We start from the raw sequence: 16,091 nt of genomic DNA, 5'->3' as shown, positions 1-16,091 counted from the left end.
GGGGTCAGCTCCTCCTCTCAGGGCACCAGAGGGAGGGCAGTGCCTCTCCTCAGGGCACCAGCGGGGTGTCAGCGCCTCTACTCAGGGCACCAGCGGGGGGTCAGTGCCTCTTCTCAGGGCACCAGCGGGGGTCTGCTCCTCTTCTCAGGGACCCCTGTAGGAGGGCAGCAGACCTTCTGGGGGATGCCTGCAGCTCGTCCAAGGCCTCGTCAAAGCTCTCAAGTAAGCCCAGATCTGAGCATGAGCGCTTCACCCAGACCAGGGTGTTGCTTTGGATGCTGGCTCCCCTCGCCCTCAGTTTAGAGTGTTAGAAACTACAAGTAGCAGAATACACTGCAATAGCCTGAAAGGAATTTGGTACTCATGCTGGACCTAGGCAATATAAGATCTCTGACGAGGATGGTGGGGAGTGCACGTGCAGGCCAGTGGAACTTTCACTTTCACAATGTGCCTGTAAGCCCTAAAACATTAGACCGAAACAAAGATAAATAAAACGCTTCAACGTCATAAAAAATAATTCCTCATTCAGAGCGCGATCCATCATTTCATTTATGTCTCTTGAAAAAACAACAGGCTTCAACGCATATGATTGATCATGTAGTCATTTGATTTTGATGTAAATAACAAGGCTTCGTGCACGTTTTTTTTTTCAATTAAGTACACAGAAGGTTAAAACGAAAAGGCAGACATCCTTCGCAAAAAGTGTCCCACTTAAAAATTGCCCGTGATTGATCGTAAAAGTTATGAGACCGCATTAGTAAATCAGATGATGTCATGAGTGGAAAGCGCCACATTCTAGATGAAATTCTAAATAAAGGTAGAGTTGTCATGCTTTAAAAAATGCAATGGAATCCTCCCCGTCGGGGAATTGAACCCCGGTCTCCCGCGTGACAGGCGGGGATACTGACCACTATACTAACGAGGAACAGCTGCACCTGGTCTCGCTGAGCCGCTCCTCATGTGGCTGAAAACCCGCCTGTCCATCCTCATATGCTATGAATTTGTGCCATTTATCAACTCCTTCACACCAACACAGGGGCCCACAGGCTCAATAAACACACACACACTCCCTCACACAATACACACACAAACACACTCCTGCCTCACAAGATCCTTCTCACCTCCTAGCAGACACTCTCAGCAGCGCTCTCAGCAGCATCACCTGATGCCAGAGTCACAGCAACCAGCTCCCACGGCTGCTTCTGACGGCCCCGGCCTGGATCTTCAGCCCAGGGGCCCCTGGCTCTCTCTGATGCTGGAGGATTGCAGCGGGGGCTGCACACAGGGAGTGGGGAGGGAGACGCTCCCTCCCACCCGCCCACCCGCCCGCCTGCGCCAAAGGAGAAAGCTGGCTTGTAAAGGAGAAGAGAGGAGGCAGGAAAAGCCCAGGTGTGCGAGTGTCTGAGAAAGAGGCGCTTTGAATTGTGAAGCAGAGGAAAAAAGTGAAGACTTTGCAAAATTCCTTCGAGCCGGATTTGAACCAGCGACCTAAGGATATCAGCTTCCCCACTACAGTCCTCCGCTCTACCAACTGAGCTATCGAAGGCTCGGTGATGTAGGGATGACAAGGCGCTATATGGCATGAGGTGTGAGCAGCGTGCCCAGCCGCCTAGGCAGCACTCTGTCTCTAAACAGCAGCTCAAGGCCTTCATAAAGCGCCAAACCCTACAATGGAGACTTTCCTTCCCTGCACAAAGCCAGCAAAGGAAAACAAACAGGCCACCTGCCTTTCTCAATGCTTCTTTCAAATGCTAAGACATCACTTTGCGCACCTTAGAGCAACCTGTCCAGACACACTTACAAACTACCTTAGAAACGCCTCTCAAGGGCGACTATGACTGGCGCCCCAGACCAACCACCTCCCTTCTCTCCAGCCCCTAGCTAGAAGAATAGGAGACCTCACCCGGAGGATACAGACTCCAGAGTGACGGGCTAGAGACGCCCTTTGGGAGACATGACGGCACCAGGGCCGGACTGGCCATACGGGTAAAGAGAGAGCCCCCGCTGGACAGAGAGACTGAGGGACTCCGCCCATCCTGCGTAAATCCGGGCTTGGTGAGCAGTATCCCGCCCGCCCGTGTTGCTCTCCCCCTCCAATGCTGCTCTTCCCCATCTCCCTATCTGGCTTCACGTTAATACTATAAGTCCCCACCTCCTCTTTGCTTCCTTCCACCCAACCAGCAGATATCCATCAAACTAGGTGGGTCGCAGAATACTGGCATTCTGACAATTGGCTCGAGCCTGTCAACAATTTGGCAAGCTGCCATCTCCGAAGCTATAGTGTAGCAAGCTCCAGAAGCGAATCTCTCCCTTTCAATGTTGTCTTGAAACTGGATTCTTCATAGAGCTGGAGACCCCTAGAAACAGGCCTCCTGGATTTGCCAGTGCTTCTTCCAAGCGGTAACCCATCCTTTGTGAAGAACAAGCTTTGATGACCAGCATTCAGTTTTCTATCAGTGTTTTGTCTGTGTGCCTGAAAGGTGACGTTGTTATTAGCAGGTGGCAGGTCAAGTAAAGAAGAAATGTATGTAATAAAAGATTTGCGATGTAGAACCTTAAAAAATGTGTTTAGATAGGATGAAAAAAAACTAGAAGTATACCGTGGGGAGAAAAAAAGAGTCCCTTCCCTGACCGGGAATCGAACCCGGGCCGCGGCGGTGAGAGCGCCGAATCCTAACCACTAGACCACCAGGGAGCACTGGGTGCTCTGGAGCAGCACCTGCTCCAAGACATACCACCAGGGTGAGGCCGCCTGTGCTGCTGTCACAGGGTTTTGTGCATCAACTAAAGTAAGCAGGAAAACACACACACATCAACCTAACACTGGCAAGCTAGTCTTTACTACACTTTGGAAAACATCATGGGACACACAAAAAAAACACTGCTTTCAGGCACACCCCCAACAAAGCAATCTACTGAACGTTAAATAGACTCAGATCTCGGGACAGTTTCCATCCCTGGAAGACGCATGGGACCTTCATAACACACAACTAACTGGAGAGCAAAAACAGCAAGAACCAATTAACCATCCAGAAAAATACCAGTCACTGTTCTAGGTCAGCTCCTCTTCTCAGGGCACCAGCGGGAGGTCAGCGCCTCTTCTCAGGGCACCAGCGGGAGGTCAGCGCCTCTTCTCAGGGCACCAGCTGGAGGTCAGCACCTCTTCTCAGGGCACTAGCGGGGGGTCAGCGCCTCTTCTCAGGGGCCCTTGCAGGAGGGCAGCGCCTCTTCTCAGGGCACCAGCTGGAGGTCAGCGCCTCTTCTCAGGGCACTAGCGGGGGGGTCAGCGCCTCTTCTCAGGGGCCTTTGCAGGAGGGCAGCGCCTCTTCTCAGGGCACCAGCTGGAGGTCAGTGCCTCTTCTCAGGGCACTAGCGGGGGGTCAGCGCCTCTTCTCAGGGGCCCTTGCAGGAGGGCAGCGCCTCTTCTCAGGGCACCAGCTGGAGGTCAGCGCCTCTTCTCAGGGCACCAGCGGGAGGTCAGCGCCTCTTCTCAGGGCACCAGCTGGAGGTCAGCGCCTCTTCTCAGGGCACTAGCGGGGATCAGCACCTCTTCTCAGGTACCCCTGAAGGAGGGCAGTCCCTTTTCTCATGGCACCAGCGGGAGGTCAGCGCCTCTACTCAGGGCACCAGCAGGAGATAAGCGCCTCTTCTCAGGGCACCAGCGGGGGTCAGCTCCTCCTCTCAGAGCACCAGAGGGAGGGCAGTGCCTCTCCTCAGAGCACCAGCGGGGGGGGGTCAGTGCCTCTTCTCAGGGCCCCAGCGGGGTGTCAGCACCTCTACTCAGGGCACCAGCGGGGGGTCAGTGCCTCTTCTCAGGGCACCAGCAGGAGGTCAGCGCCTCTTCTTAGGGCACCAGCGGGAGGTCAGCACCTCTTCTCAGGGCACCAGCGGGAGGTCAGCACCTCTTCTCAGGGCACCAGCTGGAGGTCAGCGCCTCTTCTCAGGGCACTAGCGGGGGGGTCAGCACCTCTTCTCAGGGGCCCTTGCAGGAGGGCAGCGCCTCTTCTCAGGGCATCAGCTGGAGGTCAGCGCCTCTTCTCAGGGGCCCTTGCAGGAGGGCAGCGCCTCTTCTCAGGGCACCAGCTGGAGGTCAGCGCCTCTTCTCAGGGCACCAGCTGGAGGTCAGCGCCTCTTCTCAGGGCACTAGCGGGGGGGGTCAGCGCCTCTTCTCAGGGGCCCTTGCAGGAGGGCAGCGCCTATTCTCATGGCACCAGCTGGAGGTCAGCGCCTCTTCTCAGGGGCCCTTGCAGGAGGGCAGCGCCTCTTCTCAGGGCACCAGCTGGAGGTCAGCGCCACTTCTCAGGGCACTAGCGGGGAATCAGCACCTCTTCTCAGGTACCCCTAAAGGAGGGCAGTCCCTTTTCTCATGGCACCAGCGGGAGGTCAGCGCCTCTACTCAGGGCACCAGCAGGAGGTAAGCGCCTCTTCTCAGGGCACCAGCGGGGGTCAGCTCCTCCTCTCAGGGCACCAGAGGGAGGGCAGTGCCTCTCCTCAGGGCACCAGCGGGGTGTCAGCGCCTCTACTCAGGGCACCAGCGGGGGGTCAGTGCCTCTTCTCAGGGCACCAGCGGGGGTCTGCTCCTCTTCTCAGGGACCCCTGTAGGAGGGCAGCAGACCTTCTGGGGGATGCCTGCAGCTCGTCCAAGGCCTCGTCAAAGCTCTCAAGTAAGCCCAGATCTGAGCATGAGCGCTTCACCCAGACCAGGGTGTTGCTTTGGATGCTGGCTCCCCTCGCCCTCAGTTTAGAGTGTTAGAAACTACAAGTAGCAGAATACACTGCAATAGCCTGAAAGGAATTTGGTACTCATGCTGGACCTAGGCAATATAAGATCTCTGACGAGGATGGTGGGGAGTGCACGTGCAGGCCAGTGGAACTTTCACTTTCACAATGTGCCTGTAAGCCCTAAAACATTAGACCGAAATAAAGATAAATAAAACGCTTCAATGTCATAAAAAATAATTCCTCATTCAGAGCGCGATCCATCATTTCATTTATGTCTCTTGAAAAAACAACAGGCTTCAACGCATATGATTGATCATGTAGTCCTTTGATTTTGATGTAAATAACAAGGCTTCGTGCACGTTTCTTTTTTCAATTAAGTACACAGAAGGTTAAAACGAAAAGGCAGACATCCTTCGCAAAAAGTGTCCCACTTAAAAATTGCCCGTGATTGATCGTAAAAGTTATGAGACCGCATTAGTAAATCAGATGATGTCATGAGTGGAAAGCGCCACATTCTAGATGAAATTCTAAATAAAGGTAGAGTTGTCATGCTTTAACAAATGCGATGGAATCCTCCCCGTCGGGGAATTGAACCCCGGTCTCCCGCGTGATAGGCGGGGATACTGACCACTATACTAACGAGGAACAGCTGCACCTGGTCTCGCTGAGCCGCTCCTCATGTGGCTGAAAACCCGCCTGTCCATCCTCATATGCTATGAATTTGTGCCATTTATCAACTCCTTCACACCAACACAGGGGCCCACAGGCTCAACAAACACACACACACTCCCTCACACAATACACACACAAACACACTCCTGCCTCACAAGATCCTTCTCACCTCCTAGCAGACACTCTCAGCAGCGCTCTCAGCAGCATCACCTGATGCCAGAGTCACAGCAACCAGCTCCCACGGCTGCTTCTGACGGCCCCGGCCTGGATCTTCAGCCCAGGGGCCCCTGGCTCTCTCTGATGCTGGAGGATTGCAGCGGGGGCTGCACACAGGGAGTGGGGAGGGAGACACTCCCTCCCACCCGCCCACCCGCCCGCCTGCGCCAAAGGAGAAAGCTGGCTTGTAAAGGAGAAGAGAGGAGGCAGGAAAAGCCCAGGTGTGCGAGTGTCTGAGAAAGAGGCGCTTTGAATTGTGAAGCAGAGGAAAAAAGTGAAGACTTTGCAAAATTCCTTCGAGCCGGATTTGAACCAGCGACCTAAGGATATCAGCTTCCCCACTACAGTCCTCCGCTCTACCAACTGAGCTATCGAAGGCTCGGTGATGTAGGGATGACAAGGCGCTATATGGCATGAGGTGTGAGCAGCGTGCCCAGCCGCCTAGGCAGCACTCTGTCTCTAAACAGCAGCTCAAGGCCTTCATAAAGCGCCAAACCCTACAATGGAGACTTTCCTTCCCTGCACAAAGCCAGCAAAGGAAAACAAACAGGCCACCTGCCTTTCTCAATGCTTCTTTCAAATGCTAAGACATCACTTTGCGCACCTTAGAGCAACCTGTCCAGACACACTTACAAACTACCTTAGAAACGCCTCTCAAGGGCGACTATGACTGGCGCCCCAGACCAACCACCTCCCTTCTCTCCAGCCCCTAGCTAGAAGAATAGGAGACCTCACCCGGAGGATACAGACTCCAGAGTGACGGGCTAGAGACGCCCTTTGGGAGACATGACGGCACCAGGGCCGGACTGGCCATACGGGTAAAGAGAGAGCCCCCGCTGGACAGAGAGACTGAGGGACTCCGCCCATCCTGCGTAAATCCGGGCTTGGTGAGCTGTATCCCGCCCGCCCGTGTTGCTCTCCCCCTCCAATGCTGCTCTTCCCCATCTCCCTATCTGGCTTCACGTTAATACTATAAGCCCCCACCTCCTCTTTGCTTCCTTCCACCCAACCAGCAGATATCCATCAAACTAGGTGGGTCGCAGAATACTGGCATTCTGACAATTGGCTCGAGCCTGTCAACAATTTGGCAAGCTGCCATCTCCGAAGCTATAGTGTAGCAAGCTCCAGAAGCGAATCTCTCCCTTTCAATGTTGTCTTGAAACTGGATTCTTCATAGAGCTGGAGACCCCTAGAAACAGGCCTCCTGGATTTGCCAGTGCTTCTTCCAAGCGGTAACCCATCCTTTGTGAAGAACAAGCTTTGATGACCAGCATTCAGTTTTCTATCAGTGTTTTGTCTGTGTGCCTGAAAGGTGACGTTGTTATTAGCAGGTGGCAGGTCAAGTAAAGAAGAAATGTATGTAATAAAAGATTTGCGATGTAAAACCTTAAAAAATGTGTTTAGATAGGATGAAAAAAAACTAGAAGTATACCGTGGGGAGAAAAAAAAAGTCCCCTTCCCTGGCCGGGAATCGAACCCGGGCCGCGGCGGTGAGAGCGCCGAATCCTAACCACTAGACCACCAGGGAGCACTGGGTGCTCTGGAGCAGCACCTGCTCCAAGACATACCACCAGGGTGAGGCCGCCTGTGCTGCTGTCACAGGGTTTTGTGCATCAACTAAAGTAAGCAGGAAAACACACACACATCAACCTAACACTGGCAAGCTAGTCTTTACTACACTTTGGAAAACATCATGGGACACACAAAAAAAACACTGCTTTCAGGCACACCCCCAACAAAGCAATCTACTGAACGTTAAATAGACTCAGATCTCGGGACAGTTTCCATCCCTGGAAGACGCATGGGACCTTCATAACACACAACTAACTGGAGAGCAAAAACAGCAAGAACCAATTAACCATCCAGAAAAATACCAGTCACTGTTCTAGGTCAGCTCCTCTTCTCAGGGCACCAGCGGGAGGTCAGCGCCTCTTCTCAGGGCACCAGCGGGAGGTCAGCGCCTCTTCTCAGGGCACCAGCTGGAGGTCAGCACCTCTTCTCAGGGCACTAGAGGGGGGTCAGCGCCTCTTCTCAGGGGCCCTTGCAGGAGGGCAGCGCCTCTTCTCAGGGCACCAGCTGGAGGTCAGCGCCTCTTCTCAGGGCACTAGCGGGGGGGTCAGCGCCTCTTCTCAGGGGCCTTTGCAGGAGGGCAGCGCCTCTTCTCAGGGCACCAGCTGGAGGTCAGTGCCTCTTCTCAGGGCACTAGCGGGGGGTCAGCGCCTCTTCTCAGGGGCCCTTGCAGGAGGGCAGCGCCTCTTCTCAGGGCACCAGCTGGAGGTCAGCGCCTCTTCTCAGGGCACCAGCGGGAGGTCAGCGCCTCTTCTCAGGGCACCAGCTGGAGGTCAGCGCCTCTTCTCAGGGCACCAGCGGGAGGTCAGCGCCTCTTCTCAGGGCACCAGCTGGAGGTCAGCGCCTCTTCTCAGGGCACTAGCGGGGATCAGCACCTCTTCTCAGGTACCCCTGAAGGAGGGCAGTCCCTTTTCTCATGGCACCAGCGGGAGGTCAGCGCCTCTACTCAGGGCACCAGCAGGAGATAAGCGCCTCTTCTCAGGGCACCAGCGGGGGTCAGCTCCTCCTCTCAGAGCACCAGAGGGAGGGCAGTGCCTCTCCTCAGAGCACCAGCGGGGGGGGGGGGGTCAGTGCCTCTTCTCAGGGCCCCAGCGGGGTGTCAGCACCTCTACTCAGGGCACCAGCGGGGGGTCAGTGCCTCTTCTCAGGGCACCAGCAGGAGGTCAGCGCCTCTTCTTAGGGCACCAGCGGGAGGTCAGCACCTCTTCTCAGGGCACCAGCGGGAGGTCAGCACCTCTTCTCAGGGCACCAGCTGGAGGTCAGCGCCTCTTCTCAGGGCACTAGCGGGGGGGTCAGCACCTCTTCTCAGGGGCCCTTGCAGGAGGGCAGCGCCTCTTCTCAGGGCATCAGCTGGAGGTCAGCGCCTCTTCTCAGGGGCCCTTGCAGGAGGGCAGCGCCTCTTCTCAGGGCACCAGCTGGAGGTCAGCGCCTCTTCTCAGGGCACCAGCTGGAGGTCAGCGCCTCTTCTCAGGGCACTAGCGGGGGGGGTCAGCGCCTCTTCTCAGAGGCCCTTGCAGGAGGGCAGCGCCTATTCTCATGGCACCAGCTGGAGGTCAGCGCCTCTTCTCAGGGGCCCTTGCAGGAGGGCAGCGCCTCTTCTCAGGGCACCAGCTGGAGGTCAGCGCCACTTCTCAGGGCACTAGCGGGGAATCAGCACCTCTTCTCAGGTACCCCTGAAGGAGGGCAGTCCCTTTTCTCATGGCACCAGCGGGAGGTCAGCGCCTCTACTCAGGGCACCAGCAGGAGGTAAGCGCCTCTTCTCAGGGCACCAGCGGGGGTCAGCTCCTCCTCTCAGGGCACCAGAGGGAGGGCAGTGCCTCTCCTCAGGGCACCAGCGGGGTGTCAGCGCCTCTACTCAGGGCACCAGCGGGGGGTCAGTGCCTCTTCTCAGGGCACCAGCGGGGGTCTGCTCCTCTTCTCAGGGACCCCTGTAGGAGGGCAGCAGACCTTCTGGGGGATGCCTGCAGCTCGTCCAAGGCCTCGTCAAAGCTCTCAAGTAAGCCCAGATCTGAGCATGAGCGCTTCACCCAGACCAGGGTGTTGCTTTGGATGCTGGCTCCCCTCGCCCTCAGTTTAGAGTGTTAGAAACTACAAGTAGCAGAATACACTGCAATAGCCTGAAAGGAATTTGGTACTCATGCTGGACCTAGGCAATATAAGATCTCTGACGAGGATGGTGGGGAGTGCACGTGCAGGCCAGTGGAACTTTCACTTTCACAATGTGCCTGTAAGCCCTAAAACATTAGACCGAAACAAAGATAAATAAAACGCTTCAACGTCATAAAAAATAATTCCTCATTCAGAGCGCGATCCATCATTTCATTTATGTCTCTTGAAAAAACAACAGGCTTCAACGCATATGATTGATCATGTAGTCATTTGATTTTGATGTAAATAACAAGGCTTCGTGCACGTTTTTTTTTTCAATTAAGTACACAGAAGGTTAAAACGAAAAGGCAGACATCCTTCGCAAAAAGTGTCCCACTTAAAAATTGCCCGTGATTGATCGTAAAAGTTATGAGACCGCATTAGTAAATCAGATGATGTCATGAGTGGAAAGCGCCACATTCTAGATGAAATTCTAAATAAAGGTAGAGTTGTCATGCTTTAAAAAATGCGATGGAATCCTCCCCGTCGGGGAATTGAACCCCGGTCTCCCGCGTGACAGGCGGGGATACTGACCACTATACTAACGAGGAACAGCTGCACCTGGTCTCGCTGAGCCGCTCCTCATGTGGCTGAAAACCCGCCTGTCCATCCTCATATGCTATGAATTTGTGCCATTTATCAACTCCTTCACACCAACACAGGGGCCCACAGGCTCAATAAACACACACACACTCCCTCACACAATACACACACAAACACACTCCTGCCTCACAAGATCCTTCTCACCTCCTAGCAGACACTCTCAGCAGCGCTCTCAGCAGCATCACCTGATGCCAGAGTCACAGCAACCAGCTCCCACGGCTGCTTCTGACGGCCCCGGCCTGGATCTTCAGCCCAGGGGCCCCTGGCTCTCTCTGATGCTGGAGGATTGCAGCGGGGGCTGCACACAGGGAGTGGGGAGGGAGACGCTCCCTCCCACCCGCCCACCCGCCCGCCTGCGCCAAAGGAGAAAGCTGGCTTGTAAAGGAGAAGAGAGGAGGCAGGAAAAGCCCAGGTGTGCGAGTGTCTGAGAAAGAGGCGCTTTGAATTGTGAAGCAGAGGAAAAAAGTGAAGACTTTGCAAAATTCCTTCGAGCCGGATTTGAACCAGCGACCTAAGGATATCAGCTTCCCCACTACAGTCCTCCGCTCTACCAACTGAGCTATCGAAGGCTCGGTGATGTAGGGATGACAAGGCGCTATATGGCATGAGGTGTGAGCAGCGTGCCCAGCCGCCTAGGCAGCACTCTGTCTCTAAACAGCAGCTCAAGGCCTTCATAAAGCGCCAAACCCTACAATGGAGACTTTCCTTCCCTGCACAAAGCCAGCAAAGGAAAACAAACAGGCCACCTGCCTTTCTCAATGCTTCTTTCAAATGCTAAGACATCACTTTGCGCACCTTAGAGCAACCTGTCCAGACACACTTACAAACTACCTTAGAAACGCCTCTCAAGGGCGACTATGACTGGCGCCCCAGACCAACCACCTCCCTTCTCTCCAGCCCCTAGCTAGAAGAATAGGAGACCTCACCCGGAGGATACAGACTCCAGAGTGACGGGCTAGAGACGCCCTTTGGGAGACATGACGGCACCAGGGCCGGACTGGCCATACGGGTAAAGAGAGAGCCCCCGCTGGACAGAGAGACTGAGGGACTCCGCCCATCCTGCGTAAATCCGGGCTTGGTGAGCAGTATCCCGCCCGCCCGTGTTGCTCTCCCCCTCCAATGCTGCTCTTCCCCATCTCCCTATCTGGCTTCACGTTAATACTATAAGTCCCCACCTCCTCTTTGCTTCCTTCCACCCAACCAGCAGATATCCATCAAACTAGGTGGGTCGCAGAATACTGGCATTCTGACAATTGGCTCGAGCCTGTCAACAATTTGGCAAGCTGCCATCTCCGAAGCTATAGTGTAGCAAGCTCCAGAAGCGAATCTCTCCCTTTCAATGTTGTCTTGAAACTGGATTCTTCATAGAGCTGGAGACCCCTAGAAACAGGCCTCCTGGATTTGCCAGTGCTTCTTCCAAGCGGTAACCCATCCTTTGTGAAGAACAAGCTTTGATGACCAGCATTCAGTTTTCTATCAGTGTTTTGTCTGTGTGCCTGAAAGGTGACGTTGTTATTAGCAGGTGGCAGGTCAAGTAAAGAAGAAATGTATGTAATAAAAGATTTGCGATGTAGAACCTTAAAAAATGTGTTTAGATAGGATGAAAAAAAACTAGAAGTATACCGTGGGGAGAAAAAAAGAGTCCCTTCCCTGACCGGGAATCGAACCCGGGCCGCGGCGGTGAGAGCGCTGAATCCTAACCACTAGACCACCAGGGAGCACTGGGTGCTCTGGAGCAGCACCTGCTCCAAGACATACCACCAGGGTGAGGCCGCCTGTGCTGCTGTCACAGGGTTTTGTGCATCAACTAAAGTAAGCAGGAAAACACACACACATCAACCTAACACTGGCAAGCTAGTCTTTACTACACTTTGGAAAACATCATGGGACACACAAAAAAAACACTGCTTTCAGGCACACCCCCAACAAAGCAATCTACTGAACGTTAAATAGACTCAGATCTCGGGACAGTTTCCATCCCTGGAAGACGCATGGGACCTTCATAACACACAACTAACTGGAGAGCAAAAACAGCAAGAACCAATTAACCATCCAGAAAAATACCAGTCACTGTTCTAGGTCAGCTCCTCTTCTCAGGGCACCAGCGGGAGGTCAGCGCCTCTTCTCAGGGCACCAGCGGGAGGTCAGCGCCTCTTCTCAGGGCACCAGCTGGAGGTCAGCACCTCTTCTCAGGGCACTAGCGGGGGGTCAGCGCCTCTTCTCAGGGGCCCTTGCAGGAGGGCAGCGCCTCTTCTCAGGGCACCAGCTGGAGGTCAGCGCCTCTTCTCAGGGCACTAGCGGGGGGGTCAGCGCCTCTTCTCAGGGGCCTTTGCAGGAGGGCAGCGCCTCTTCTCAGGGCACCAGCTGGAGGTCAGTGCCTCTTCTCAGGGCACTAGCGGGGGGTCAGCGCCTCTTCTCAGGGGCCCTTGCAGGAGGGCAGCGCCTCTTCTCAGGGCACCAGCTGGAGGTCAGCGCCTCTTCTCAGGGCACCAGCGGGAGGTCAGCGCCTCTTCTCAGGGCACCAGCTGGAGGTCAGCGCCTCTTCTCAGGGCACTAGCGGGGATCAGCACCTCTTCTCAGGTACCCCTGAAGGAGGGCAGTCCCTTTTCTCATGGCACCAGCGGGAGGTCAGCGCCTCTACTCAGGGCACCAGCAGGAGATAAGCGCCTCTTCTCAGGGCACCAGCGGGGGTCAGCTCCTCCTCTCAGAGCACCAGAGGGAGGGCAGTGCCTCTCCTCAGAGCACCAGCGGGGGGGGGTCAGTGCCTCTTCTCAGGGCCCCAGCGGGGTGTCAGCACCTCTACTCAGGGCACCAGCGGGGGGTCAGTGCCTCTTCTCAGGGCACCAGCAGGAGGTCAGCGCCTCTTCTTAGGGCACCAGCGGGAGGTCAGCACCTCTTCTCAGGGCACCAGCGGGAGGTCAGCACCTCTTCTCAGGGCACCAGCTGGAGGTCAGCGCCTCTTCTCAGGGCACTAGCGGGGGGGTCAGCACCTCTTCTCAGGGGCCCTTGCAGGAGGGCAGCGCCTCTTCTCAGGGCATCAGCTGGAGGTCAGCGCCTCTTCTCAGGGGCCCTTGCAGGAGGGCAGCGCCTCTTCTCAGGGCACCAGCTGGAGGTCAGCGCCTCTTCTCAGGGCACCAGCTGGAGGTCAGCGCCTCTTCTCAGGGCACTAGCGGGGGGGGTCAGCGCCTCTTCTCAGGGGCCCTTGCAGGAGGGCAGCGCCTATTCTCATGGCACCAGCTGGAGGTCAGCGCCTCTTCTCAGGGGCCCTTGCAGGAGGGCAGCGCCTCTTCTCAGGGCACCAGCTGGAGGTCAGCGCCACTTCTCAGGGCACTAGCGGGGAATCAGCACCTCTTCTCAGGTACCCCTAAAGGAGGGCAGTCCCTTTTCTCATGGCACCAGCGGGAGGTCAGCGCCTCTACTCAGGGCACCAGCAGGAGGTAAGCGCCTCTTCTCAGGGCACCAGCGGGGGTCAGCTCCTCCTCTCAGGGCACCAGAGGGAGGGCAGTGCCTCTCCTCAGGGCACCAGCGGGGTGTCAGCGCCTCTACTCAGGGCACCAGCGGGGGGTCAGTGCCTCTTCTCAGGGCACCAGCGGGGGTCTGCTCCTCTTCTCAGGGACCCCTGTAGGAGGGCAGCAGACCTTCTGGGGGATGCCTGCAGCTCGTCCAAGGCCTCGTCAAAGCTCTCAAGTAAGCCCAGATCTGAGCATGAGCGCTTCACCCAGACCAGGGTGTTGCTTTGGATGCTGGCTCCCCTCGCCCTCAGTTTAGAGTGTTAGAAACTACAAGTAGCAGAATACACTGCAATAGCCTGAAAGGAATTTGGTACTCATGCTGGACCTAGGCAATATAAGATCTCTGACGAGGATGGTGGGGAGTGCACGTGCAGGCCAGTGGAACTTTCACTTTCACAATGTGCCTGTAAGCCCTAAAACATTAGACCGAAATAAAGATAAATAAAACGCTTCAATGTCATAAAAAATAATTCCTCATTCAGAGCGCGATCCATCATTTCATTTATGTCTCTTGAAAAAACAACAGGCTTCAACGCATATGATTGATCATGTAGTCCTTTGATTTTGATGTAAATAACAAGGCTTCGTGCACGTTTCTTTTTTCAATTAAGTACACAGAAGGTTAAAACGAAAAGGCAGACATCCTTCGCAAAAAGTGTCCCACTTAAAAATTGCCCGTGATTGATCGTAAAAGTTATGAGACCGCATTAGTAAATCAGATGATGTCATGAGTGGAAAGCGCCACATTCTAGATGAAATTCTAAATAAAGGTAGAGTTGTCATGCTTTAACAAATGCGATGGAATCCTCCCCGTCGGGGAATTGAACCCCGGTCTCCCGCGTGACAGGCGGGGATACTGACCACTATACTAACGAGGAACAGCTGCACCTGGTCTCGCTGAGCCGCTCCTCATGTGGCTGAAAACCCGCCTGTCCATCCTCATATGCTATGAATTTGTGCCATTTATCAACTCCTTCACACCAACACAGGGGCCCACAGGCTCAACAAACACACACACACTCCCTCACACAATACACACACAAACACACTCCTGCCTCACAAGATCCTTCTCACCTCCTAGCAGACACTCTCAGCAGCGCTCTCAGCAGCATCACCTGATGCCAGAGTCACAGCAACCAGCTCCCACGGCTGCTTCTGACGGCCCCGGCCTGGATCTTCAGCCCAGGGGCCCCTGGCTCTCTCTGATGCTGGAGGATTGCAGCGGGGGCTGCACACAGGGAGTGGGGAGGGAGACGCTCCCTCCCACCCGCCCACCCGCCCGCCTGCGCCAAAGGAGAAAGCTGGCTTGTAAAGGAGAAGAGAGGAGGCAGGAAAAGCCCAGGTGTGCGAGTGTCTGAGAAAGAGGCGCTTTGAATTGTGAAGCAGAGGAAAAAAGTGAAGACTTTGCAAAATTCCTTCGAGCCGGATTTGAACCAGCGACCTAAGGATATCAGCTTCCCCACTACAGTCCTCCGCTCTACCAACTGAGCTATCGAAGGCTCGGTGATGTAGGGATGACAAGGCGCTATATGGCATGAGGTGTGAGCAGCGTGCCCAGCCGCCTAGGCAGCACTCTGTCTCTAAACAGCAGCTCAAGGCCTTCATAAAGCGCCAAACCCTACAATGGAGACTTTCCTTCCCTGCACAAAGCCAGCAAAGGAAAACAAACAGGCCACCTGCCTTTCTCAATGCTTCTTTCAAATGCTAAGACATCACTTTGCGCACCTTAGAGCAACCTGTCCAGACACACTTACAAACTACCTTAGAAACGCCTCTCAAGGGCGACTATGACTGGCGCCCCAGACCAACCACCTCCCTTCTCTCCAGCCCCTAGCTAGAAGAATAGGAGACCTCACCCGGAGGATACAGACTCCAGAGTGACGGGCTAGAGACGCCCTTTGGGAGACATGACGGCACCAGGGCCGGACTGGCCATACGGGTAAAGAGAGAGCCCCCGCTGGACAGAGAGACTGAGGGACTCCGCCCATCCTGCGTAAATCCGGGCTTGGTGAGCAGTATCCCGCCCGCCCGTGTTGCTCTCCCCCTCCAATGCTGCTCTTCCCCATCTCCCTATCTGGCTTCACGTTAATACTATAAGCCCCCACCTCCTCTTTGCTTCCTTCCACCCAACCAGCAGATATCCATCAAACTAGGTGGGTCGCAGAATACTGGCATTCTGACAATTGGCTCGAGCCTGTCAACAATTTGGCAAGCTGCCATCTCCGAAGCTATAGTGTAGCAAGCTCCAGAAGCGAATCTCTCCCTTTCAATGTTGTCTTGAAACTGGATTCTTCATAGAGCTGGAGACCCCTAGAAACAGGCCTCCTGGATTTGCCAGTGCTTCTTCCAAGCGGTAACCCATCCTTTGTGAAGAACAAGCTTTGATGACCAGCATCCAGTTTTCTATCAGTGTTTTGTCTGTGTGCCTGAAAGGTGACGTTGTTATTAGCAGGTGGCAGGTCAAGTAAAGAAGAAATGTATGTAATAAAAGATTTGCGATGTAAAACCTTAAAAAATGTGTTTAGATAGGATGAAAAAAAACTAGAAGTATACCGTGGGGAGAAAAAAAAAGTCCCCTTCCCTGGCCGGGAATCGAACCCGGGCCGCGGCGGTGAGAGCGCCGAATCCTAACCACTAGACCACCAGGGA

General features: G+C 54.8%; 7 non-coding genes across 7 annotated transcripts; all 7 read right to left on the bottom strand.

The window, feature by feature from the left end:
- Window positions 1-853: 853 nt before the first annotated feature.
- TRNAD-GUC (transfer RNA aspartic acid (anticodon GUC)) lies at window positions 854-925 on the bottom strand. Its single transcript has one exon. It is a non-coding gene; the product is annotated as a tRNA-Asp (tRNA).
- Window positions 926-2,623: 1,698 nt separating this feature from the next.
- Window positions 2,624-2,695, bottom strand: TRNAE-CUC (transfer RNA glutamic acid (anticodon CUC)). The gene has a single exon. It is a non-coding gene; the product is annotated as a tRNA-Glu (tRNA).
- A 2,600-nt stretch (window positions 2,696-5,295) lies between these two features.
- TRNAD-AUC (transfer RNA aspartic acid (anticodon AUC)) lies at window positions 5,296-5,367 on the bottom strand. Its single transcript has one exon. It is a non-coding gene; the product is annotated as a tRNA-Asp (tRNA).
- A 1,699-nt stretch (window positions 5,368-7,066) lies between these two features.
- On the bottom strand, window positions 7,067-7,138 carry TRNAE-CUC (transfer RNA glutamic acid (anticodon CUC)). The gene has a single exon. It is a non-coding gene; the product is annotated as a tRNA-Glu (tRNA).
- Window positions 7,139-9,806: 2,668 nt separating this feature from the next.
- On the bottom strand, window positions 9,807-9,878 carry TRNAD-GUC (transfer RNA aspartic acid (anticodon GUC)). The gene has a single exon. It is a non-coding gene; the product is annotated as a tRNA-Asp (tRNA).
- Window positions 9,879-14,248: 4,370 nt separating this feature from the next.
- TRNAD-GUC (transfer RNA aspartic acid (anticodon GUC)) lies at window positions 14,249-14,320 on the bottom strand. The gene has a single exon. It is a non-coding gene; the product is annotated as a tRNA-Asp (tRNA).
- A 1,699-nt stretch (window positions 14,321-16,019) lies between these two features.
- Window positions 16,020-16,091, bottom strand: TRNAE-CUC (transfer RNA glutamic acid (anticodon CUC)). The gene has a single exon. It is a non-coding gene; the product is annotated as a tRNA-Glu (tRNA).

The sequence above is a fragment of the Triturus cristatus genome, chromosome 4_1 (assembly GCF_964204655.1).
Source record: "Triturus cristatus chromosome 4_1, aTriCri1.1, whole genome shotgun sequence".
NCBI classification, from domain to species: Eukaryota; Metazoa; Chordata; class Amphibia; order Caudata; family Salamandridae; genus Triturus; species Triturus cristatus.
The sequence above is the reverse complement of the archived record's forward strand: the minus strand, read 5'-3'. Positions and strand labels throughout refer to the sequence as shown.